A 26,551-nucleotide genomic window follows, 5' to 3' on the forward strand; every position below is an offset into this window, starting at 1 on the left:
TACACCGAAGGCTATTTTCTTTATTTTTTAGGATATTTTAGCTCCATTTTTGCTCTGATTTTTATCTAAAAAATTAAAAAAAATATGTATTAAATTTTTCAAAAATTTTTCTTCATTTTGATGTTTAAATTGTTCAATTAAATTAATATCTATTTTTTTATAAATATATCTAATTTCATATTTTTTTTAAAATCACTTATTTTTTAAGAAAATTTAATAAATTTATAAAATTAAGGTTTTTAAGAAGATGTTAGCACCATAAATTATCAAAAATATCTACAATAAATATAAAAATATTTCACTTATCATGCTTCCCAACTTGAACTTTGCTCATCCTCGAGTAAAGAAAGAATTTAGAATTAAGTACCGTTTAACTTAAAGTTTCGAATTTCACCAAATAATTTTTAAAAGGATCACTGATGTTCAGTAGAGTGTGAATGAGATATGTCATTGTGGTATTAATACTAGTCAATATGAGTTAAACTAAGAACACTAATTTTTTTCTAAATTTTTTCAAATCATTCACCTTCATATAGACAAGTATATTGTTACTTCCGTCCTTCATTTATTGATTGATTTTTTTTTCTTTTTTTTTTTAAACGTTGTACTGCTATTGAGTGTCTTAACCCGTTAAGCTTTTTGTTTAACCCATGTAGTAAGTTTTCAGTCAATAACTTTCAAACCAGATGGTTTTAGGGCACTAGATATAAAATACCCCTCGAACCTACTTACTCGAATCAAACAGACTACGAGTTAAAACTAGCTTTACAACAAAGCTTCTTTGTCCTTCATACTTTTTGATGTGAAACTCAATGCTTGCTTAGACAAAGAGGCCCGGTTACTCAGCATGAAGTACTTGAAAACTTTTTTTTTTGAATATACGAAGAAACGTATAGTTACTTTACACAAGCCCATAAGAAGTTAACTTTACTTTGATGCTAGTAGAAAAATTTAGAAATGCTCAAAGAAAACTATTTAAGTTCTAAACTTAACTCTTTATTAGATTTTTTTAATACTTGATCCCTCAATATCTCACAAACTCTCTGATCTGTACATCAATTTTCTTTTAAAAATGCTTGGTTTAACTTGATTCTTAAGTATAATCAGATGCTTAAATACTAAATACTAACTTACTTGAGGACTTAATTTTTTTTATTCTCTCCCCCAACTTAATCAACATTGTCCTCAATGGAGTAGAAAAAATAAACGGTGCATGTAAAGAGAAAGAAAAAGAGAGATATCACCTGATCCATAAGTCTTTTTAAAACTGATTCTCCCCCACAACTTAGCCAAGATTATTTTCAGATCCCTACAAAAGACACAAAGCAAGACTCGATTATTCTAAACAAAATACAAAAGAAAGCAAAGACAAAAGCAAAAATTAAAAACTTGAAAACTGTGTTGCCTCCCGGGAAGCGCTATGTTTACCGTCTTCAGTCAGACCATGCTGATTCTCTCACCTATCCTATGTCAAATATTAGATTGACAAATTTTAATGGTTTTGACTTGCCAATATTATGAAGATGGCCTATGATAAATTTTAGTATTTTATTATCAATCTTCAGAAAGTATTTTACATCTCCATTTTTAATTGCAGTAAGATAATTTTCAGATCCTTGTTTGTTGACATTTTCTTCTATTTGTTTTTCTATAATGCTCATAAATTGAGTTTTTAGTTTAGGAGTTAAGTTTGATGCAATGGATACTGGAAGGATGTCATTTGATTCTAAACATGTATTCTCAAGTGTGACTGAGGATGATTTCAATTCTGGAGGGGATGGTGATTCTAAAGAAGAAGAACTGACTTTTAGGACTAAAGAAAATGAAACTTTTGGTGGATATATCTTGGGTAGCTCATCAGCTCTCTTCTCAGTATCAATTTTGGGCTCAGATTCTTCTATTGGGTTAGCTTCAGTACTAACCTCTTTTTCTAAATTTTCATTTTGACTAGCATCAGTACTAGCCTCTTTCACCTGATCTGAATATGGATCCTTAAGAATCCTATTACTTTTAAGCTCAAAGATTACTTTATCATTTTCAAATTGAGGATTCTTAGGTTGGACATTAGATTGTTGACTAGGTCCAGGTAGTTGGTGGATGGTTAGGTTATTTTCAAAATTCAGTATCGATTCGTTTGGCAATTGACCTAGTTCTCTCCTCATGGTAGATTCAGTTAATTGATCTATTTGTGCTTCTAGCTTGATGAGAGATTGCTGTTGGATCATGATCATTTGTTGAAGTTGGATAAATCTATTGTCGGCTAGATTGGTCTGTTGAGGAGGTGGGTATAACGGCTGATTGTAATAGGATGGCTGGATAGGCTGACTAGGTTGACCACTATTATAGGCATAATTTTGGTATTGAGGTTTATTCTAAAAGTTTTGCATAAAAAAAATTTGGTCTGAGCCTGAGTCTGTTGGGATCTCCAAGAAAAATTAGGATAGTTCTTTTAGCCTGAAATATATGTGTTAGAGAATGGATCATTGATAGATTTGGAGTAACCTTGGGCAGCTTGAACTTATTCTTGAATGAAAGGTAGAAACTGTGCAGCCGTGGGACATTCGCTCACATGATGGGCTGGGCTAGCACAGATAGAATAAATCTCCTGATAATTAGGTGGTGGTGTGTATTGTGTAGGAGATTGTTGACCTAATGCTAGAAACTGATCAAATTTCTGGGCAAGAAGGTCGACTTTATCTAATCTTTGAGATATTAAGTTTAGATTGACCTTAGGACTAGAGTCTGTTTGCTTGATCTCAAAAATTCTTGCTCACTTTTGGTGAGGGATTGATCTTTCGTAGAAGGATAATGAAGCATGATTGATTGAATTTTCACTCAAAGTTTCAAATAAAGTGTAGGCTTCATCCTCACTTTTACTCAGGAATGCACCCCCACAAGATGCATCTACCATCTATCTGTATTGGTCTCCTAAACTCTCATAAAAAGCTTGAACAATTTGCCACTTAGATAGACCATGGTGTGGGCATTTTTTAAGAAGTTTCTTAAGTCTCTCCCATGATTCATGAATTTGTTCTCCTGGAAGCTGAGCAAATCCAGTGATGGCTCACCTCATGGTGTTGGTTCGACCTATGAAATAGAATTTCTTAAGAAACTCGTGCTGCATTTCAGTCTAAGTTTGGATGGTCTCCCTATTATGCCAAGCCAGTACTTGGCTTTATCTTTAAGTGAGAAGAAAAATAAGGTCAATCTAAGTGTATCATCAGTAAAATTTTGAATTTTCATCGTGGAACAAATTTCTAAGAACTCATCCAGATGCTTGTAAGGATCTTCATTAGTATTCCCATAGAAAGATGGGAGCATTTGGATTATGGTCGACTTGATCTCATAGTGGCTTGTAAAAATATCAGGTAAGTGGATACAAGTCGATGGGTTATAGGTGGAAGGAATAAAATATTCCTTCATCTACCTAGGTGGTTCTCTAGGATCTCCAGCCATCTGATTTTCAGGTTTAATATGAATCAACCATTCAATCTCAGGATTGGGTTCAACTAGGTCAGGATAGAGAGATCTTCTATCTTGTATATACCAGTGCAAACCCTAATGTATGATTCAAGTTTTGTTTTTGTTTCATTTTTTTTTAAGAGAAAAAGGAGAGAGAAAAAAGAAAGAGCCCTAGACCTTGATACGTTAGGTGGGAAGAATTAGTTGTGGTTTAGTGTTAATTATAATCAAGTTAGCAAACAATTAAACCTAGACACCTATGGATTTTTTAGACCTAACAGTTCGATGTAGAGTGGCTTAGCTTAAATATAAATTGGGTTTATTCTCACTTCCTTCAACTAGCCAGGTAAGAGGTGGGATCGTGGGGGTCCCCTCGTTGCTTGCCTTAGACACCAATTGAATTGGCCAGATAAGCTAACGGAACCAATTAAATAACCATAAATCCACTTAGGCTGAGCCTTTATAACCTTTATCCTTAGACACCAGTTTCAGGAGTGAGTCCGGACTTACTTTGCACTTGACTTGACCATAATACTCAGAACTGAACTCGATTAATACTAGGGGCCAATATCTACTTGATTTTAGTTAAGCTAGGGTTAATGTGGGATGCTGGTTGGTTGTTTTTGGGCCGAGGGAGGGTGATAAAATTTTTACCTTATCTTGTTATGGGTATTGCCCTTAAATTGATTTGAGATGAATATGCACAACCAATTTCAAACAAGGAGTTTTATGCAACTAAATTAGATGTATGAAACTAATAAAACTTGAAAGCTTATCTTGTCTCCAGCGATCACCAAAAATAAATCTACAATGATAAATGCTCCTAAAAATTAAGTTTCTACTCTTGTCATACAATTTTTATTAAGTTTATGTGGATGAATTTTAGATTAATTTAAAAAAATAGTAATTAATATGAAAAATAAATAGTTAAGGCTAGGGTTAGGATTGGTCTCACCAACTTGGAAGCTTTCTATCTTCTTTTTTTTTAAAAATTTTTAATTTTTTCACAAAAAAATAAAAAAAGTTAGTAAGCAATACTCATAAAAAAATCAAAAAATTCAATAATATTAAAATTGATACCTTCCCCGATAACAGTGCCAAAAATTTGATAGGGTCAAGATGCTGTCGTTAGGATACTGTGATTATCAATCAAATTTTGACTTCAATAAAAATTAAAAACATGTAGAAAGTAGTGAGTTGGGTCGAATCTACAGAGAAGGCAGGATTTTGATTTGAAATCTTTGATTTTACAAAAAGAAAATAAAATTTTAGAGAAAGTAATTTAAGTCAGAAAATAAAAATTAAAAGTATGAAAAATAAATTGAGTACTAAGATCTACTAACTAGATCCTAGCATCTACTTGTAATAAAAATAAATAATAAAAAATTGAAAAATATAAAAATAAATTGATACTAAGCTCTACTAATTAGATCCTAGCATCTACGTATAAAAAAATAAAAGATAGGAATTTAAAGTGTAGGAAAATAAATTTTGCATTAATTAAAATTAAAATTCAAGTATAAAAAATTTAAAAGAAATAATAAAATAAAATAAAAATAAAACTGTAACAAAGATCTGAAGTTGATCAACCAAGTCTCATCGGAAAGATGGTTGATGACCTCTCCATCTTCCGTCGTACTCCATAGAGTGAACCGACTTCTCTTCTTTTTTTTCTTGGATCCTTAAAGCTATTTAATTTTTTTTTATTTTTTTATACTTTCTACTCAATTTTTTTGCTCACAAAGCTTAGTCCCAGACTCTCTATTTATAGATAAATTTTTTATAATTTTTTGGTAGGAAAAAGAGTCCTAAAACCCTTAAAAATCATATTAATCCCCTTAAGAATATTCCTGACTGTCGGATGGAGCTTGAATTGCCCAGATCTGCCCAAAATCTATAGTTTTAATCCTTATCAAAGTCGGATCGAACCACAACCATCTGATCATGCTTGCGATTGGTTCTGGACTGTCGGATCATGCTGATAATCTCTTATTCTCAATTGGGAGCATCCTCAGCCGTCGGATCTCATGATGGATTCATTTTTGGCCGTCCAATCACACAAAAAATTCTCTTATAAACCGACAACGAACAGCAGCCGTTGGATCGATCTTTAGATTAAATCTCAGCTGTTGGATGGTGCAAAATAGCTTCCACTACCCATAAACCATGCCTGTGGACCACGTAGCATTTTCGATGGACCGCATCTTGGCTCTGTTGACCGAGCGACCGATCCACTATACACCAAAGGCTTTTTATTTTATTTTTTAGAATATTTTAACTCTATTTTTGCTTCGATTTTTATCTGAAAAATTGAAAAAAATGTGTATTAAATTTCTCAAAAATTTCTCTTCATTTTGGTATTTAAATTACTCAATTAAATTAACATCTATTTTTTTATAAATATATCTAATTTTATATTTTTTTCAAAATCACTTATTTTTTAAGAAAATTCAATAAATTCATGAAATTAGGATTTTTAAGAAGATGTTAGCATCATAAATTATCAAAAATATCTACAATAAATGTAAAAATATATCACTTATCATAAATCTATATTTTGAGTGGTACATTACGCACTTTAAATGACCTTTCGATGAGGAGGTGTGTATCATGATCGTGCCTCATCAATGGGCACATCTAGTTGAGGATTAACTTGTGGACACTCCACAGGTTAAGATAGGATATTTTATAGGTCTTGAACTTCTCAAGTTCAATTATCCTTCCACTTTCTTCTTTTAGAATTTTTTTTTTTCCTAAAAGGTGGCATACCTATTGACAAAACATCTTTTATCAAGTAGGGTGGTAGAAATAGTATCACATACTATTCTTTTAGGATAACCTATAAACTAATAAAAATCTGTTCTAGCATAAATTTATGTACATCAACTCTTTTCATATAAGTTGGACAACCTGCCTTTTGCCTTTTCTATATCTCATATGGAGTGCTTGTAACAGATTTTTATAACATCTAATTCATACAATAATTTTTAAAATATTTCTCAGAAAGAGATAATAATATTTGTGAAGTATTTTAGAAAATACATCATATCACATATGAATGTCAATCTCTGGATTGAGATATTATTAATCTTTGAAAATCCATATATTCAAGACTTAATATCTTGCTTGTCCTGAGATATGTGACCATCACATATCTATTTTTTGTTCTCATCAATAAGAAGAACAATATTATTAAGTGATAGGAACATAAGACCATAACCATAGCCATAATATTTACCAGATACAGAGTAACTTTTACTCTTAACATTAATTTCAAAACTATGTTATAATAGTAAAAGATTTAAAATAATATTTTTGATAAATTTAAGCTCATTATCAATGGTCTATTAGTCTCTAAACCTTGCTAGAAGGTTATATAGGTTCCTACAGTCTTAGCATGAATGGACTATCCATTAGTGCCAAAAGATAAGTAGTCACCTCACTTTAGTTTTATAGGTCCAGCAACACTTTGCATAAGAAGAACCTATATTAGGTATCACATACCTAAAATTTTTAAGTTAAAACACTCAATGATAATTATTAATTTGTATCACATACAATCTATTAGTAGATATAATTTTTGCATCCTACTATTGCTTCACACTTGCAAAACAATTCTTGCAATTTATTGCTCATCAATCCTGTATCGATATTAGATACCTATAGTGAAGACATTCTTTACCTTCTATTTCTCAACCAGTCTATGATATTCAGTTAATTTAAAAACTATCTTAAGTAGTGAATGTAAAGATGCAAATTTGTATATTAGAACATAATAGGACTACTCATGATGACATATACAAGTTAGACGAAGATTTTTATCTAATTATGTCTCCCATTATTTTTTGAATTTCATAGCCCTCAAGTATAAAATCGAGAAACTTATCATGAAGTTTCTTAGTAGGGTTGAGATCTTAATTCCTCATAAAAAGTCTTGTGGATAGCATAACAAGTTCCCATGAGTTCAACGGTAAGTAACTCTTTACTAATTGCATCCCATACAACTCTCAACAAACTTTTGCCTCTAAAATATTTATAGCCTTGTGGATAGCACAACAAATTATACTATTTTAGTTAAGTCATACCCTTCAATCCTATATGGTCATATCTGAATAATACTACTCTTGTGGTTAGCACAACAAGACAGCACTACCAAATATGCCATAAGCATCACTAGGTCAACATCATACCAATCACTATAGCAAGTCTTGTGGATAGTACAACAAACTCACTACAGTTCTTGATATACTCTATTGACTTAGTATGAGCTAAATACAATTAGCTTCATTATGCATCAAGACAGTATTAAGTCAGTTCACATAGCAAGCCTTGTGGATAGCACTACAAGCCTACTATGGTTCTTGACATAATAGTGACTTAGCATGAAGGAAGGTATGGGTAGTGTTCTTAACACTTCGCCATTAAGACTTAATATAATTTAACTGAGGGACTCAGGTCTCATACACATCCTAAACATTTACAACATGCATCATATGCTATGAAAATTAAAAACTAACTACTAGCATATAAGAGCATATATCAAAGAATACAAATAGTTATGGACTATAAAAATCATCCGAGCCACAGGATGATCTAAGGGTCTAACCCTAGGTGTATTATAGATTGAATCATCTTATGTTCAATCTTAATGCGCCTCTGCTCTCCAAAAGCCTAGTAGTACAGTCTTCATCATCATGAAGACACCTATGAATGCTTGATCTTTTATTTGAAATAGAATGAAATAATTTAATCTATTCTCAAATAATTTATTTTTTATAATTTTATATTATTATATAAAAATCTTAATTAATAGTTAAGAATATAGGAAAGAGAGATCCAATTGATAATATAATGCATCAGGGACACCCAGCCCCTATTACAACTCTTGTAGATGCATTAATATTATCAGCCAACATAAAGGTATTCATGCAAATATCCATCACATGGATGTTCCATAGTCCATAACAAATCAACATAATATTTCATAATAATTATAAAATATTATATCAAACAACTCATATTATTTCAATTGCGATATCATTCAAACACACGTCAATTAAGATGTTCAAAAATATGGGTATTGGACCTATCTAGGGTTTCTGATTCGGATTCAACACTTGACCCAAAGTTCAATATTAGGTCAATCATTTATCATCCATATGAGTTAGTTTGATCAATTCTTAAGTTAAACCTAATTCAATTAGGTTAACTCAGATTCAGTCACCCATAACTCAAAATCCTAATCTAATTAGGTAAATGACAAAATTTTGATTAACCAAAATTAAACTTGGCTTCTAATCAAATTAGAACAAAGATTTTGATTTAATCTGCAATCATTAAATTCTAATCATATTAGAACAATGAATTATAGTAAAATTAATCCATCGACAAATATCTGAATTGATATCTGATGCATTCTTTTCATGATCAAAATTTTTCGGCCCCATGCATACCTCGAACAACAACCAAGATGGTCGACCCACTATGGTAAGTACCTGATAACATGATGGTCGGCCCTTGGATATTATGTAAATGCATCAAATATAAAAAAAACCTTAAGTCTTGGCAATGTACATCCATATGTAGCATTCCAAGATCCCTGCGCATCACATGCACTGGATTTCAATTCCATCAAAAATAAATCATAGGATCTAAATTAAACTTGTCACACAAGTCTATAAACCATGAAATTTCATATCCAAAGTTCAATCATAGATCGATAACACTTTATCATTAACAAAATATGCATCAAAATCATCAATTAAACATCAATCAGAAAAATCAATTTTGACATAGTTCGAACTGGATCTACGTGGATGACATGCTCATGAAAAGTAAATCTTCCATGAACCACGTCGCTGACCTCGAGGAGACCTTCGGTGCCCTCCGAAAATATAAGATGAAGCTGAACCCGACTAAATATGCTTTCGGAGTGACCTCGGGGAAGTTTCTGGGCTTCATGGTATCGGGGCACGGGATTGAAGCCAATCCAGAAAAAATTCATGCCATCTAGGAGATGGCCGCCCCGAAGTCGATAAAAGAGGTTCAACGCCTTACAGGGAGGGTAGCAGCCCTGAATCTCTTCGTCGCGAGGTCGATCGAATGGTGCTTACCCTTCTTCCAAACCCTCAAGCAGCTAAAGAACTTCTGTTGGACCCCTGAGTGCCAACAGGCATTCGAAGAGCTAAGGAGCTACCTCGGCTCGCCTCCATTGTTGGCGAAGCCCGAGCTTGGAGAGGAGCTATTTTTGTACCTGACGGTCTCCCCTATGGCTCTGCAGCAGTCCTTGTCACGGAAGAAGCAAAGATTCAGCGGCCGATCTACTACATCAGTCGTGCGTTGAGAGATACCAAAATTAGGTATACTAAATTAGAGAAACTAACTTACGCCTTGTTGATTGCAGCCCGGAGGCTCCGACCCTACTTTCAAGGGCACACCGTAACGTTACTCACCGACCAGCCGATCAAGGCGATTCTGCACCGGATAGATGCCTCCGGGAGGATGGCGAAATTGGCGATTGAGCTCACAGAATTCGACATCAACTATCGACCTAGACCGACGGTAAAAGCCCAGATATTGGCAGATTTTATAGTAGAGTGCACTATCTCAGAGGAGGTCGAACCTGAACAGGGTGAAATTGACAACCTTGAGCCCCGACCGAACTCTCCTGAAGGAGAAGCCGACCCCCCTGGTTGCTTTTGGGCCCTCTACGTGGACGGATCTTCCAACATGTCGGGCGCAGGCGCGGGCCTGATCTTGATCAGTCCAGAGGGAATCATCGTGGAGTACGCTCTGTGCTTCGAGTTCTCCGCAACAAACAATGGAGCGGAATATAAAGCTCTGATTGCAGGATTGAAGATCGCCAAAGAATTGGGAGTAGATAGGCTCCAAGTTCATAGCGACTTCCAACTGGTGGTGGGACAAGTCAGCGAAATTAGGAAGCATGGGAGGATAGCATGGCTAAGTATCTTGAAAAGGTAAAGGAGCTCATCCCCACCTTAAGTAGCTTCCACATCAGGAAGATTCCAAGAATGAAAAATACCAGGGCCGATCTTCTCTCCAAGCTGGCTACGCTGGCCCCGACTGAATTGCCCAAGGGAGTTCTCTTTAAAGTTCTAAATGCCCAAGTATGGAAGAATCGCGGCCCGTGATGGAAATTGATCATGAGCCCAGTTGGATCGACCCACTGATGGCATATCTCAGGGACGGAGTTCTCCCTCATGATGCAAAAGAAGCTCGGAAGCTCAGAAATCAAGCCTCCCGGTACATTCTCTATGAGGACAAGCTGTACAAGAGATCATACTCTTTGCCCCTCTTAAAATATCTTCGACCTTCGAAAGCTGACTACGCCTTGTGGGAGGTGCATGAAGGAATCTGCAGAAGCCATCTGGGGGCTACATCTTTATCCCACAAGTTGCTCCGCCAAGGATATTATTGACCGACTATGCATCGTGACTCAATTGAGTACGTTAGAAAGTGCGACCGATGTCAGAGATATGCCAACATCCAGAGACAGCCCGCCACTGAGCTCACACCCTTGAGTGCCCCATGGCCGTTTGCGCAATGGGGGATGGATATCCTTGGACCCTTTCCCGTGGCATTGGGGTAGAGGAAGTTCCTCCTGGTAGCAATTGACTATTTCACCAAGTGGGTCGAGGCTGAACCGCTGGCGAAAATCACAGAAGCTAAAGTGCAAGACTTCATCTGGAAGTCAATCATTTGCAGGTTCGGACTGCCAAGAACCTTAATTACTGATAATGGACGGCAATTCGCGGGAGCAGATTCGCCAAATTCTATGAAGACCTAAACATCTCCCACAACTTTACATCAGTAGCCCATCCCCAGGCGAACGGCAAAGCTGAAGTGACTAATAGAACCCTGCTGCAAGGGATCAAGATAAGGCTCGAAAAGGCGAAGGGAACTTGGGCAGATGAACTTTATCATGTACTGTGGGCATACCGAACTACCCAAAGACTGCCCACGGGGGAGACTCCCTTCGCTCTAGCCTTTGAAACGGAGGCTGTTATCCCAATTGAGCTTAAACTCCCGTCGGCACGAGTCGTGGCATTCAACGAACATCATAATTCGCAAGGTCTTAAAGCCAACCTCGACTTACTGGAAGAAAAGCGGGAGGTAGCTCAAGTTCGGATGGCAGCCTACAGACAGAAAGTCGCCCGCTATTACAATTTCTGGGTCAAAAATAAAATCTTTAGAGTAGGAGATCTAGTGCTTCGATGAGCCGCTGTCTCGCAACCTCAGGATCGAGGGAAGCTCGCCCCAAATTGGGAAGGCCCATACGAAGTCAAAGAAGTAGTCCGGTCTAGAACTTATTACCTCAAGGAGCTCGGAGGAGCAGACCTCCCACGGCCATGGAGCTCGAAAAACTTACGAATGTATTATCGATAACTTTATTTTAAATAAAAATTTCATATCCACATGTCTTCTCTCTTGGCGCGAGCCTATATCGACAGGACAGTCAAAACAAACCGTGTCGGGAGCAGGGGGAGAACTTCATCTCGACGAAACTGAAGGCCCGGTTCTCCTTAGACCGGACGGGGGGAGAGGCCCTGCAACGTCCATATGTGCCCCCACAGCCCTGTTAGGGACAGGAGGAGAACCTCACCCTAACTTGAGCAAAGTCGAAGGTCCGATTCTCCTTAGACCGGATGGGGGGAGAGGCCAAGCAATGCCCATATGTGCCCCCACAGCACTATTAGGGACAGGAGGAGAACCTCGCCCTAACTTGAGCAAGGTCGAAGGCCCGTTCTCCTTAGACCGGATGGAGGGAGAGGCCCTGTAATGCCCACATGTGCCCCACAGCCCTGTTAGGGATAGGAGGAGAACCTCGCCCTAACTTGAGCAAAGTTGAAGGCTCGGTTCTCCTTAGACCGGATGGGGGGAGAGGCCAAGCAGCACCCATATGCGCCCCACATCCATGTTAGGGACAGGAGGAGAACCTCGCCCTAACATGAGCAAAGTTGAAGGCCCGGTTACCCTTAGACCGGATGGGGGGAGAGGTCCTGCAACGCCCGTATGTGCCCCTATAGCCCTGTTAGGGACAGGAGGAGAACCTTGCCCTAACTTGAGCAAGGTCGAAGGCCCGGTTACACTTAGATCAGATGGGGGGAGAGGCCTTGCAACGCCCGTATGTGCTCCCACAGCCCTGTTAGGGACAGGAGGAGAACCTCGCCCTAACTTGAGCAAGGTCGAAGGCCCGATCACACTTAGACTGGATGGGGAGAGAGGCCTCGCAATGCCCATATGTGCCCTTATAGCCCTGTTAGCGACAAGAGGAGGACCTCGTCCTAACCTGAGCTAAAACCGATTACGTCAGAAATAGAGGAAGAATCCCGTCCTGACGTCAATTGAGATCTGGTCATTTAAGATCAGATAAGAAGAAGGGAACCTTATCGGCGACCCCTTCACGCTCCCGCGACCCCACCAAGAGCGGAGGGAAAATCCTCACTCGAAAAAAAGAAAAAGGAAAAAGGGGAGGGGAGTTAAAAAGGAAAGCGACGAACTGCATCAACGATGAATGGAAAACGAATCGCATCAAAGATGCGAGGAACCTCATCTCAACAAGGATTGGAGTTCTTATCAAAATCCCCGGCCTTCAAGAAAGCTCTCAACACAGACCAGAGACAAGATGGCTTCCTCGGGGTGACGAGAAGCTCGGGCCTCCGAGCTCAAACTCTGAAGGGGATGTCAAACCCGAGTGGCCCCGGACAAATCTGCGGCCATGGACGAAAGAATGGGTCAATGCGATGACAATCGGGTACCTCCGAACGGCATCGATTTCGAGCAAGGCAAAAGTCGAAAGAAGCTCGGCAAGCGATAATTCAACACGAGTAAAAGAGGTAGCAGAAAGTTCCCTTCTCATGTTATTTATTAAATGTGCATTACAGAGCCATCAAGGCTGAAGAAGAAGGAAGACTGGAAAAGCGAGCCAACGCGGCAACGACCAGTAACCTCCGGACGGTGTCAAAAAAAAAAAAAAAGGAAAAAAGAAAAAGAAGGGAATACAACAATAATGATGGTGAATGGAAGAAGTTCGACAGGCGGCAATTCAATGCAAAGTGCGGACGAAGTAACAAAATCTCCTTCTCATTCTTGATTAACAAGGTGTACGTTACAAGGCCCTAGGGGCCGAGGAAAAAGAACATTACTACAAGGCTCAAAAGGAACACGTTGGGGACCACTTCAAGCTCTCGACTCCTCCCTCCGGCTCTATCCTTTTCAGCCATATTTTCCAGCGCATGTGATAAACCCCTCGGCTCTCGCCCCCCGCCTCGCTCCGCTCCATTGTCGAAACCCCAACCCTAGGGGGAAAAGGGGGGATAGAATTAGAATTCAAAGGACAGCGACGGCGACAGCAGCAGCGACGATGACCTGCATCAGAAAGAACAAGATTGTCCCGGAGGCCGCGATGGCGCCGGAGGCATGCACCACCACTGTGTGCTCCACGACAACCACCGTCCTAGGTACTTCAGCAAGGTCGGCATGCGCTACTTCCACCGTCCCCGCAACAAGTTCTACTGCCCCACCGTCAGGCCGACCGCTTCTGGTCCCTCGGCCCCGACGACATCAAGAATCCCCCACAGTTTGTGATGACAACTCTGCCCCCTCGACTGGTGTCACCCCATTCAACTACTCCGACATTCTCGGGCAGAACGCGCTCACCGGTTGTTTCCGTTATTAAATCCCTGTTGTTGAAGGAATCCTCCCACGAACCCCCTTTGAGGCGGTGGGAACCCTCAGTGACAGCTCGACAGTCGGAGAATTCACAGGCCGTTGTTTTCCCCCTCCTACTCCTCTTGATCCGTGGCATCCTCTCGAGGTTGGCCTCTGGGGCAGAAGCCCCGACGGGAGAACCCCTCGAAGGGGCTCGAAGGCGGGGGGAGCCGGTGGAGATGGCGAGGACTGGTGCGAAGAGTGCTTAGAGTCAAAAAGGGGGGCCGATGGGGTGGCTAAACTCTCAGGCAGAAGAAGGAGCCAACCCTCAGGCGAGTTGAAGTCCCCGGAGGGAAAAGGGGGGCGCTTAAATAGGCGATGGGGCCTGGCACAGTTATGGCGGTAGATATCCCTAAATCAACCAGTGCCCGCCACGTGTCCCACTCACGCGGCGTAGGGCTGACCGCTGGCGGGACCATTATGGTGTGGCGCTTGGGACTATGCTCCGTGGAAATTTCAAAAGGACCCTTCGGATAGCCCGGTTGGAAAAAGGCTCCGGCACGCCGCATTAAATGCCAAAATATCTGAGGGCGATCGTGCACAGGATTCAAGGGGACAACTTCGACTGTGAACTTTCTTTGTACTTCCTCCATTTAAAACTCAAACTCGGAAGTAGGGGACTGGTGTTGGGTACAAAATACCTCCTCAGTCGAAGTTCGCACCAGGAGTGACCCTCTGGGATTCTGCCAACTTCGACCTTCGACGACATCTTTCGAACCTCTCTGGCGGCCGAGCCTCCGCAACACTCCAAGTTTCGCGACGGATAAGCCCCCACCAGCGTCGATCGGATTCTTCACGAACGATGACTCCACCCAAGTTTCCACGATGATCGACCACCTTCTAGACTGCATCCGGACTCCTATGGGAGCCGGACTCCATCCCCGACCCCGACTGCAGGAAGACTTCGTCCGGACTCCTACGGGAGCCGGACTTCATCCTGACTTCAATTACAGGTAGACTTCGTCCGGACTCCTACGGGAGCGGACTTCATCCTCGACTTCAATTACAGGTAGACTTCGTCCGGACTCCTACGGGAGCGGACTTCATCCTCGACTTCAATTGCAGGTAGACTTCGTCCGGACTCCTACGGGAGTCGGACTTCATCCCGACTTCAACTACAGGTGGGCTTCGTCCGGACTCCTACGGAATCGGACTTCGTCCTTGACTTCAATTGCAGGTAGACTTCGTCCGGACTCCTACGGGAGTCAGACTTCGTCCTCGACTTCAATTGCAGGTAGACTTCGTCCGGACTCCTACGGGAACCGGACTTCATCCTCGACTTCAATTGCAGGTAGACTTCGTCCGGACTCCTACGGGAGCCAGACTTCATCCTCGACTTCAATTGCAGGTAGACTTCGTCGGACTCCTACGGGAGCCAGACTTCATCCTCGACTTCAATTGCAGGTAGACTTCATCCGGACTCCTACGGGAGCTGGACTTCATCCCGACTTCAACTGCAGGTGGGCTACGTCCGGACTCCTACGGGAACCGGACTTCATCCTCGACTTCAATTGCAGGTAGACTTCGTCCGGACTCCTATGGGAGCCAGACTTCATCCTGACTTCAATTGCAGGTTACTTCGTCCGGACTCCTACGGGAACCGGACTTCATCCTCGATTTCAATTGCAGGTAGACTTCGTCCGGACTCCTACGGGAGCCGGACTTCGTCCTCGACTTCAATTGCAGGTAGACTTCGTTCCGGACTCCTACGGGAGTCGGATTTCATCCTCGACTTCAATTGCAGGTAGACTTCATCCAGACTCCTATGAGAGCCAGACTTCGTCCCCGACTTCAACTGTAGGTGGGCTTCGTCCGGACTCCTACGGGAATCGGACTTCGTCCTCAACTTCAATTGCAGGTAGACTTCGTCCGAACTCCTACGGGAGCCGGACTTCATCTTCGACTTCAATTGCAGGTAGACTTCGTCTGGACTCCTACGGGAATCGGACTTCTCCTCGACTTCAATTGCAGATAGACTTCGTTCGGACTCCAATGGGAGCGGACTTCATCCTCGACTTCAATGCAGGTAGACTTCGTTCGGACTCCTACGGGAGCCGGACTTCATCCTCGACTTCAATTGCAGGTAGACTTCGTCCGGACTCCTACGGAGCCAGACTTCGTCCTCGACTTCAATTGCAGGTAGACTCCATCCGGACTCCTACGGGAGCCGGACTTCATCCCGACTTCAATTGCAGGTGGGCTTCATTCGGACTCCTATGGGAGCCAGACTTCGTCCCCAACTCCGGCTACAGGAAGTCTTCGTCCGGACTCCTACGAAATCGAACTTCGTCTATAGAAAGTCTTTGACTGGGCTCCTACCGCAGATGGCCCTCGCCTATAGTACTAACGCTCAAGGCACCCAACGATAGACGGTCTGCTAGCAACATCTGAGCTCCTTTCAGATGAATAGCCACCTCTCTCTGCTAGGCACTTCAGCCGAGCTTCGGCCGACAGGCCTGAACTCCCTAAAGGCCATAGTAACGGCCATGACTCTGCTCAATAGGCTCCACGCGGCATGCCGCAGTAATGGCCACGACTCTGCTCCACTCCCTGCGGTGGATACTGCGTGACTCCACCACTCCCTGCGAGTCATGACAACGGACGTCGCTCCTCTCTCCGCAACTGATTCCACGTGGCGAGCCATGGTGACAGCCACGACTCCACCCCATTACTCTTCACAATAAACTCCGTCTGGCCCCGAGCGGCCCACGACTAGGCGTTACAAACGTCGCTATCGGTCTGTTGCCCCCTCCGCCTATAAAAGGGGACCCATATACGTTATTCTCTAAGCTCTAATTTCTATCCCAAAAACTCTGCTAAAATTTTCGTTCGAGCACTCCATTCTTATTGAGGAGAGAACTGACTTGAGCATCGGAGGGTCTTGCCGGAGCAACCCCAACTCCGATTTAGAATTCTTTTGCAGGTCCCGACGGTGACCGCAACTCCTTCGACTCCAGCTTCTCCGATGCAGGTGGATTTTTGCACCAACATTACTATCTATGTAACAAAGGGTGAGTTTTGGTTTGAGAAATTTTTTCAAAATGTTTAAAATTTGATGTGATATCAAAAGTGGACAATCAAAATTATATCAAGAAGTCTACACCCTTTACAGAAGGTAGGAGGAGCTTCATTGAAAAATGGTTAAAAAAATTTTAATTTTCAAAATCTTTTTGTGCTTGAAAGGTAGTACTCAAAGGATTTTATCAAAGTGAGAGATTATTGTTTCTAAAATTGATTTTGATGATGCCAAAGATGTTTGAGTATAAATCATGTTTGCTAATGATGTTTTTGAGAATGATTATAGGATTTCTTAATATACTTAAATGGTTTATTCAAAAAAAAATCTCTCAAGAAAATTCATATTTCCAAGTTAAAGACCTTTGGTTGAAAGCAAAGGAGTTATGTTTTCGAAAGAAATTCTAGTCTAGAAAGATCTCTCAATAAGCTTACATAGGCACAAATTACATTTGAGAAGAAAAGTCTAGTCTAGAACAAATTGATTAAGAAAAAGCTATCTAAAATCTATTTTGACATGCTTGGCATGCCACTGAGTCGACCAAGCAAGGAGCTTAGTTGACCCAATCTTAGTATGAGGAAAAGATAGAAATAAAAAAAATTAAAAGGAACTCCCTTAGCCAACGAAGCTTTCATCTTAGTCGATCAGGATAGGATCTTAGCCAACTCAAGCTTTAGATAGCTGACCTAGTCTCAGACTTAGGATGAATACAAAAAGATGAAGATTCAAGGTATTTTTCTAAGCCAACCAGTGATCAACTTAGTCGATAAAGACTGGAACTTAGCCGACTCATGAAAAAAGATAGCCGACTCAGTCTCAGAGATAGAAGAATATAGAAAGCAATATAAATTAGTAAGTCTTTTGAGTAGATCCAAAAAATTAGTTAGCAAATCAAGTCATCAAATTAGCCAAGTAAGAAGAGATTTGAGCCGACCTAATCTCAAGTAGATAAAATAGATAGAAAGATAAAAATCATCTTTAACGGAACTATTTTAGAGATTTCACTTAGTTGACTCAAAATTCGAGATTAGTTGACTAAGAGTTCGGATAAGCCAACTCATAGTTTTCTGACAAAATAAGGGCTAGTTTTTCAGAATTTTCAAAATATGGTCAAATTGGTTCCAATGACTATTTTCAAGCTTCCAACAGCTAGAGTATTAATTATAAATATTTTTAAGGCCATAAATGTGAAGGATTCAAAGGGGGAACTAAGATTTTGAGTTTATGGAGTTATTTCTTCAAGCTAGTGAGTGGAATTCAAGAGAGAAAGTAAAAGAAATTCAAAAAAATATTTAATTCAGTCCTTCCTATATTCATTCTACTGAAAAGAGAGGAAGAGAGCTCAAGTTTGAACCAACTACTCCTATACAAAAGCATTGAAGGCTTTCTCAATCCTCTCAAGCATCCAAGAAAGAAGTTCAAGCTATCAACAGCTCATCTACCATAACTTCTTTAGAGCTTAAAAAAGTTTTATTATTTCTAAACTTTATTTTCTATATATCTTAATTTTTTTTATTGTGATAAATTTCTTAGGTATAGAAACTTGGGATTGGTCCAAGTCTAAAGTTAGATGATGTAAGATTTTGATTGGAATCTTCATACAAACCAACCAGAGTTGCTTGTGAGCTCGAGATAAAATAATTAGTTGTAAGGTTGTGGTTGGTGTTCCAGCTAAAACCAACTGGATTAGATTGTGAATCAAAGAGAATAATTGGACTATAATCTTAAGTGGTTATAGTTAGAATTCTCATATGGGTTTACTTAAAGAGTAGATGTAGGTGCTGAGTTTAGAATAAAATCACTATAAAATTCTATATGTTTGTGATTATATTATTTTGTTTATTTTTTAACTTCTACTACATATTTATTTCTTGCTAAGCACTCCACAAACACTACTAAAAAATATTTTTGAAACAAGTAGTTAAATTTATTTTTAAGAAACCTAGCTAATTCATCTCTCTGCTCATGGGTTGCTTCCTTTGGGAAATGTAGAGGCATCAACCCATGAATGGGGGAGGGGGGGATGAATTGGGTTTTAAAAAACTTGAGATGAATTTAGTATCCAAAATAATTTTAAAAATATTTGGATAGTATCAAAATGAAATTAAATGAGTAGTGCCAAATTGAAAGTAAAGACAAACACACAATCACGAATATAAATAATTTTATAGTGGTTTGGTGCTATACCTGAAGGAACTAGATCTAGGATTTCAGGGTTAGATCTTGAAACTTTTTCAAGTTCAGGCAGCGGAAGATTAAAATAAATTAAAATTTATCTTATAAAATAAGAAAATCTCTAGATCTAAGATCCTATTACATGATTATTACATGACATTAAATCAAAAATTAAAATATAAAGAGCAAGAACTACATGTTGATCATATCAACATGTTTCTATACTACATCTAATATATGTAAAATATAATAGATCAGATCTATTACCTTACAAGTTAGACATTCTAACTTTGCTGATCTGGGCTTGAGAATGATGTTTCAAGCCGCACACACATCCGGCTTCTAGGAGTCATCCACACGAGCTCACAAATCACGATCAGAAGTCCTGGTCCAAAAAATCAGCACAGTATGCTAGTACTGTGCTGATCCTTCTTCGATGGTCGATCAGATGCCTCCATCTTCTTGATTTGGACTCTTTCAAAGATAAAAAGTAAGAGAAGGATTTTTAAATGTGAGACACTCTCAGAAAACTCACAGATGAAGGAAGAAAAGAGGTGAACTCAGCAACCCTAGAAGAAGACTCTCTTCTTCTTCTCTTTGCTCTCACTTAGACACCTAGTTTTGTGTATATTATATCTCCACACCCCAACACTCTTTCTCTCTGATTTTCACACACCCCAAAGGTATCTCAATGCTCTATAATTCACAAAAATTTTAAGAAGAAATTTATCTTAAATAATGAGATATGAAGAGTCCTTTTCTAGGTCAAATACCTGATCAAGGAAAATCCAAACAGGACAAGATAAGTGATGCCCAACTCTTGGGTGCCCCTTCTTTTTCTACCATGGACTACCAGCAAAGGGTACACAATATATGCCATAAAAACCACAAAAATTTCAGAAAAAATTGAGTAAAATCAGTTCCATAAGGAAAGAGTTTTGGTTTCCTAAAATTCTATCTCATAGAATTTGAAATCCAGACTAATTTCTACTTTGACTTGGTCCACAACCATATTCATGTAAGAGAGAAAGAGTGAAAAGCTTTGGGCATGTGTGAAGGCCTAGGAGAGAAGGTTTTTTTACACAAAATTAGAGAGAGTGGGCATGGGAGGCTAAGGTGGCACAAGGTGGAATCCTAGTCTTACTAGGATTCAATCTTTGACTTGTTTAAATTTGGTTTCTCAAACCAAATCAAACTAAAACAAATCAATCCAATTAAAATAGGTCTTAACCTAATTAAGAATCTAATTTAATTAGATTAAATTAAATTTAAATCTAATTTAATTTTTTAATCAAATTAGAAATTAGGTTGACCCAAGTCCTAATTGAACTAGGACTAATTTTTCTTTGCACTTGGCTTATCCAATAAACCAATTGGACTTGATCCAATCATGCCCAAACTAAATATAATTAAATCATATTCAATAAGACTTAATCTTAGCTTATTGGCTTAATCAAATTAAGTCAATTAGCAATCGAATTACTAATCGATCCTCCTGCAACACTTGCACTAGGTTAAATGTCAATCGTATTGATCATTTAACCCTAGAACGATTCTTAATCATTGATCAACCATCCGATTGGATCATGAACTCTAATGTATGTGACCTCATAGGTCCAAACTTAAGTCGGTAGCATAGAAATAAATTTTTGTACCAATCAAAGTGACCATCTAGTAATGATACCCGATGGTCGGATAGGTCGAATGTGTAGAACAACATCCTTAGAACCCATGCGGACATAGTTTTCATATAATTCATCTCCTTGACCAAAATGCACATAGGACACCTCAGAGTTCAACTGTCAACTCTGATTAGGTTATCACATTATATTTCAAAATATCAAATCCATCTGATGGATTACCCTGGCCAAGGTTTTGCTAAATTGAAATACAACGACTCATTCTTCTCCAACTCTTGGAGTGGTCAATCGCATCTTGATCACACTCTGACTTCATAAGTACTTGACTGTGCCCAGAAGCCTTCCATCACTAAATTAAAAATTCAGTTAGTCCAGTATCAAAGCATAGTGAGTTGCTTGTAAGTCACTGAGGCGATCTCAGGTCTAAGGGATACTTTTACCTATATCCCATTAGAGATATTCTCGATAGCAGAATGCTCTGGAGTTGGTCACATTCAATGATGATGTACCCTTATATCTCACCTGTATGCCATACCAGTGTCTCTACACTCCTTGTTTAAGAGGACAACCAACCCATATGGCCTATAGCGACCTATGCTCGATAGAAGCTATCATCCTTATTAACAGCCTATCATTTGGTTTGAATAGTTTTAAGGACTAATCGATAAATCCTCTCTTTATCGAACCTAAATAGTCCTAAGAACTTCATCACAACAACAGAGTTCATTAGAAGATGAAAATTTATGATAAAAATGCTAAAAATATATTTTATTTATTAATAAATAAATTACAATACAATGTTGCTCAAACATCAACAGATTGACGATTGGCTTTTGGGACATATTTTCCAACAACTGCCACTTGTCCTAAAGCCACTCGCACATTATCTAATACCCATCTTCGACTTGTGGTTGTCGAACTCCTTTATCGTCAGGGCTTTAGTGAAGAGGTCTGCCAGGTTCTCCTTTCTGTCGATCTTCTGAAGATCGATGTCACCTCGATCCACGATCTCCCGAACCAGGTGGAAGCGGTGCAAAATTGCTTCGTCTGTTGGTGTGCTTTGGGTTCCTTCGCCTGAGCAATGACATCAGTGCTATCGTAGTAAAGCAGGACCGGACCATCGAGGGAGGGTGCTACTCCGAGCTCGATGATGAATTTTCTCAGCTACACAGTTTTCTTCGCAGCATCCGATGCTGCGATGTACTTCACCTCACAAACAGAGTCTACCATAGTATGCTGCTTGGAACTCTTCTAGCAGATAGCTCCACCATTCAGAGTAAAGATATAAATGAAATATTTTTGTTGTCATCATGGTCAGATTGAATCTGGAGTCTGTGAACCCCACAAGTTTCAGATCTGACTCGCCATAAACCAACCATTGGTCCTTAGTATTTTTCAAATACTTAAGGATGGCTTTAACCACTTTTCAGTGATTTTCTCCAGATCAGATTGGTATCTACTCACTACTCCTAGTGAGTATGCCACATCTGGCCTTGTACATGTCATGACGTACATGATAGATCTCACGGTCGAAGCATATGGGACTCTACTCATACGCTCTCTCTTTTAGGAGTTGTCGGATAATCTTTCTTAGAGAGAAAATTCATGGCCTATCGGTAGATAGCCCTTCTTGAAATTCTCTATGCTGAACCTCTTCAGCACAGTGTCTATGTACGTAGACTGGGATAACCCAAGCATCCTTTTACATCTATCCCTATAGATCTTCATCTCTAGGATGTAGGATGCTTCACCCAAATCCTTCATGGAGAACTGTGATGACAATCAAACTTTTATTCCCTGTAGTGCGGGGATGTCATTTCCGATTAAGAGAATATCATCCACGTACAAGATAAAAATACCACAACTGGACCATTTGCCCATTTATAAATGCAGGCTCTTCTCCATTCTTAACGAAGCCATACGTTTTGATCACTTTATCAAAATGCATGTTCCAACTTTGAGAAGCTTGCTTCAATCCATAAATGAATCTCTAAGCTTGCACCCCTTAGACTCATCTATGATATAAATCCCTCGGTTGTATCATATGTACCTCTTCGATCAGCTCTCCATTCAGAAAAGCTGTCTTTACATCCATCTGTCAGATCTCATAATCTAGATGGATAGCTATTGCAAGCATTATCCGAATGAATTGGAGCATTGCCATGGGAGAACGTCTCATTATAGTCAATACCATAATGTTGACGATACCCCCTGGCAACCAGATGAACTTTATAGGTCTCTACCTTTCCATCTGCACCCCTCTTCCTTTTGAAGATCCATTTACACCCAATAAGTTTAACCCCTTCAGGTGGGTCAACCAATGTCCATACATCATTGACCTTCATGGATTCCATTTTGGATTTCATGGCTTCAAGCCATTTCTCGAATCAGATCTCTACATTGCATCCATATAGGTGATCGGATCCTCATCGTTCTCATTGAGTTCGATGGGATCTCTGTCGTAGATCAAGAAATCATAGTATCTGTCTGGCTGATACAGTACTCTACTAGATTGCCTTAATGGTGCAGGTACATTGGGCTCCGAATCTGATCTAATCAAATCCAACTCAGGTTCAGCTATTGGTGTTGGTTCTTCTACCTGTTGAAATTCATCAAGTTCAATCTTAGAGGCAACGTTCTTTCACCAAGAATTTTTTTCTAAAAAGGTTGCCTTAAGATTGACGAATACCTTTTGTTCATTAGCATGATAGAATAAATATCCTTTGGTCTCTTTAAAGTACCCTATGAATGTGCATTTGTCAGACCTAGATCCAAGTTTATCTGTAACTAACCATTTGTCATAGACCGAACAACCCCAGACCCTAAGGTGTGAAAGTACTGGCTTACACCCTCTCCATATCTCATATGGAGTCTTAATTACAGACTTACTTGGAACCCTATTTAACAGATAACAGGCCGATTCGAGTGCATATCCTTAGAAGGATATCGACAAGCTCGCAAAACCCATCATAGATCGGACCATGTCTAATAGAGTCCGATTTCTCCTTTCAGACACACCATTATGCTGTGGTGTTCCTAGAGAAGTCCATTGGGAGAGAATCCCATTCTCTCCTAGATATGTGAAAAACTCACCAGAAAGGTATTTTCCTCCTCGATCAGATCGAAGAGTTTTAATACTCTTCTAGTTTTTTTTCTACTTTACTTCAGAATCGTTTGAACATTTTAAATGAATCCGACTTATATTTCATCAGATAGACATATCCATATCTGATGACATCCTGAAAGTGATGAAGTAGAAATATCCACCTCTAGCACTTGTGCTCATGGGCCCGCATACATTAGTATGTACTAGGCCCAAGAGCTCAGTAGCTCTCTCACCTTTTTCAGTAAAAGGTGACTTGGTCATTTTACAAGAAGACAAGACTCACAGGTTGAAAGTGATTCACAATCACTGACTTTATGGATTTCCTCTTGAGTCAACCTGTTTATCCTGTTCCTGTTTATATGACCTAGCCTACAGTGCCATAAGTAGATATCTGATACACTATCTAATCTAGGGTGCTTGCCTGTAGAATAGACTATGTTAATAGGTTGGGATAACATATACACACCATTGTTCAAATGTCCACAAAAAATAGTAACACCATTCATAATGATATTACAAACTTATTTCTTTATTGAAATTTCATAATCACTTTTGGCCAGAAGGCCTACAGAAATAATATTTAAAAAGAAACTGGGATAGAAATGACAATCATTAAGAACAATGATATGGGACTCAAATACAAGTTTCAAGATTCCTAATGCTAGAATTGGAACTGGTCTTCCATCTCCAACGTTCAGGAACCTCTCGCCTTGCTCGAATCTCCTATGACCTGCAACCCCTGCAACGAATTGCAAATATGGTAAGGGCTATCAGTATCCAATATCCAGTCAGTTATATCACAAATAGAGAAATTTCAAGGAGTTATCATATAAATACCTTGCCCAGCGACAGCTTGCTTCTTTCTCTGCCTGTTTGGGTCCAGGGAGGCAATGTACTGAGGACAGTTTCTCTTCCAGTGCCTCCGCTTCTTGCAAAAGAAGCATTCAGCTTGACTCTTATTGAGCTTGATCTTTCTGGTTTGGCCCTGCACTGATGTCCCAGTCTGAACTTGCACCTTCTTCACTTTCTTCTTCTTGTTCTTCTTTCCTTTCTCAAAGGGTTGAAAATTAGAAGACGAATCTCCCACTAAGTTCACCGACTCTTTGTGGAGTTGGTGATCCTTCTCAAAGTTTTGAAGCAACCTCAGTAACCCATGGTAGTTTACTTCAGGCTTTGTCATTCTATAATAGTGAGGAATGGGAGATAAGACTTGGACAGCGAGTTCAGTATTGCATCTTTCTTAAGCTGCTCATGCAAGGGAAAGCCGAGCTTGCTCAAATGCTCCATCAGCTCGATCATATACAATACATGATCAGTGACAGAGGCACCATCCCGTATTTTGGTGTTGAAGATGGCACAACTAGTCTTGTGCCTCTCCACATCATCGGGTGTGCCAAAGGCATCCTCCAACACTTGAAGCATGTCCTTTAGCTGAGCCATCTCAAATCTGTGACTGAACTCATCGCTCATGGCAGCCAGCATGATGCAGCGCATCGTGCTCTGATCACTGAGCTACTCTGATAAGTGTCTCTGACTGTTCCACGTGCATTGGCAGCTGGCTCCTCAGGTTAGGATCCATTATCACATATAGGATCCGTTCATGCTCCAAGACTATCTTCAACTTTTGGTACCAGCTATCGAAGTTGGGTCCCACCAACTTATCATTGTCCAACAATGATCGAGCGATAGGGAAGTGGCCATTTCTGCATAAAAGAAAATTATAACCTAATTAGTAATTGATTCATTAAACCTAAAGATTTGGACTTTAATTAAAAGATTTCTCTCACTATTTTATTGAATTAGTAGCTTTACCTCCAATTCGAGAAATTACTCTAATTCCTTAGTGGGTACTAGATCCACTTAGACTGCACACAAGCCTAACTTTGGTTGGCCAACCCATGTACATCTAAGGATAAGTTCATAACCAATTATTTCTCTAAATAATTTCTAGTAATTTTAATTTTGCCCCAGTCCCTAATCAGTAGGCTTTGGCCTCCACTGAAAAGGTCTGGTTAGGTCCAACCATTAACATGACCTACTTGGCACATCTACCAATGAATGAAGGCCCAACTTTGGTTGGCTAACCTAACCACCATTTAGAAAGATGCAGTCAAGAAATTATATTATGAATGACAATTCCATCAGTCGATAAGCATCAGGCCTTTGGGCCTCCAATGATTATCCAACTGATGGATCCATTATCATCCACTTAATGAAAGGCTGTGATCTAGTTATTCATAATTATTTATTTTAAGGACCTAATAATTTTAAAAGATTTAATTGATTTAGAGGAGGAGGTCAGATGAACCAGCTTATCATGATCCTCCCACTGGCTTCCCAAGTCAGCTTAAGGGAGACCATAAAAGGGCTGGTCTAGGAGCACCTAAATCAGTCACATTGATTTATTGAGCTGACATGGGT

General features: G+C 39.7%; 1 non-coding gene across 1 annotated transcript; it reads left to right on the top strand.

Annotated features, from left to right (window-relative positions):
• Positions 1-2,969: 2,969 nt before the first annotated feature.
• Positions 2,970-3,078, top strand: LOC140852734 (small nucleolar RNA R71). Its single transcript, XR_012135635.1, has one exon. It is a non-coding gene; the product is annotated as a small nucleolar RNA R71 (small nucleolar RNA).
• Positions 3,079-26,551: the final 23,473 nt, after the last annotated feature.

The sequence above is a fragment of the Elaeis guineensis genome, chromosome 11 (genome assembly GCF_000442705.2).
Source record: "Elaeis guineensis isolate ETL-2024a chromosome 11, EG11, whole genome shotgun sequence".
Lineage (NCBI taxonomy): Eukaryota > Viridiplantae > Streptophyta > Magnoliopsida > Arecales > Arecaceae > Elaeis > Elaeis guineensis.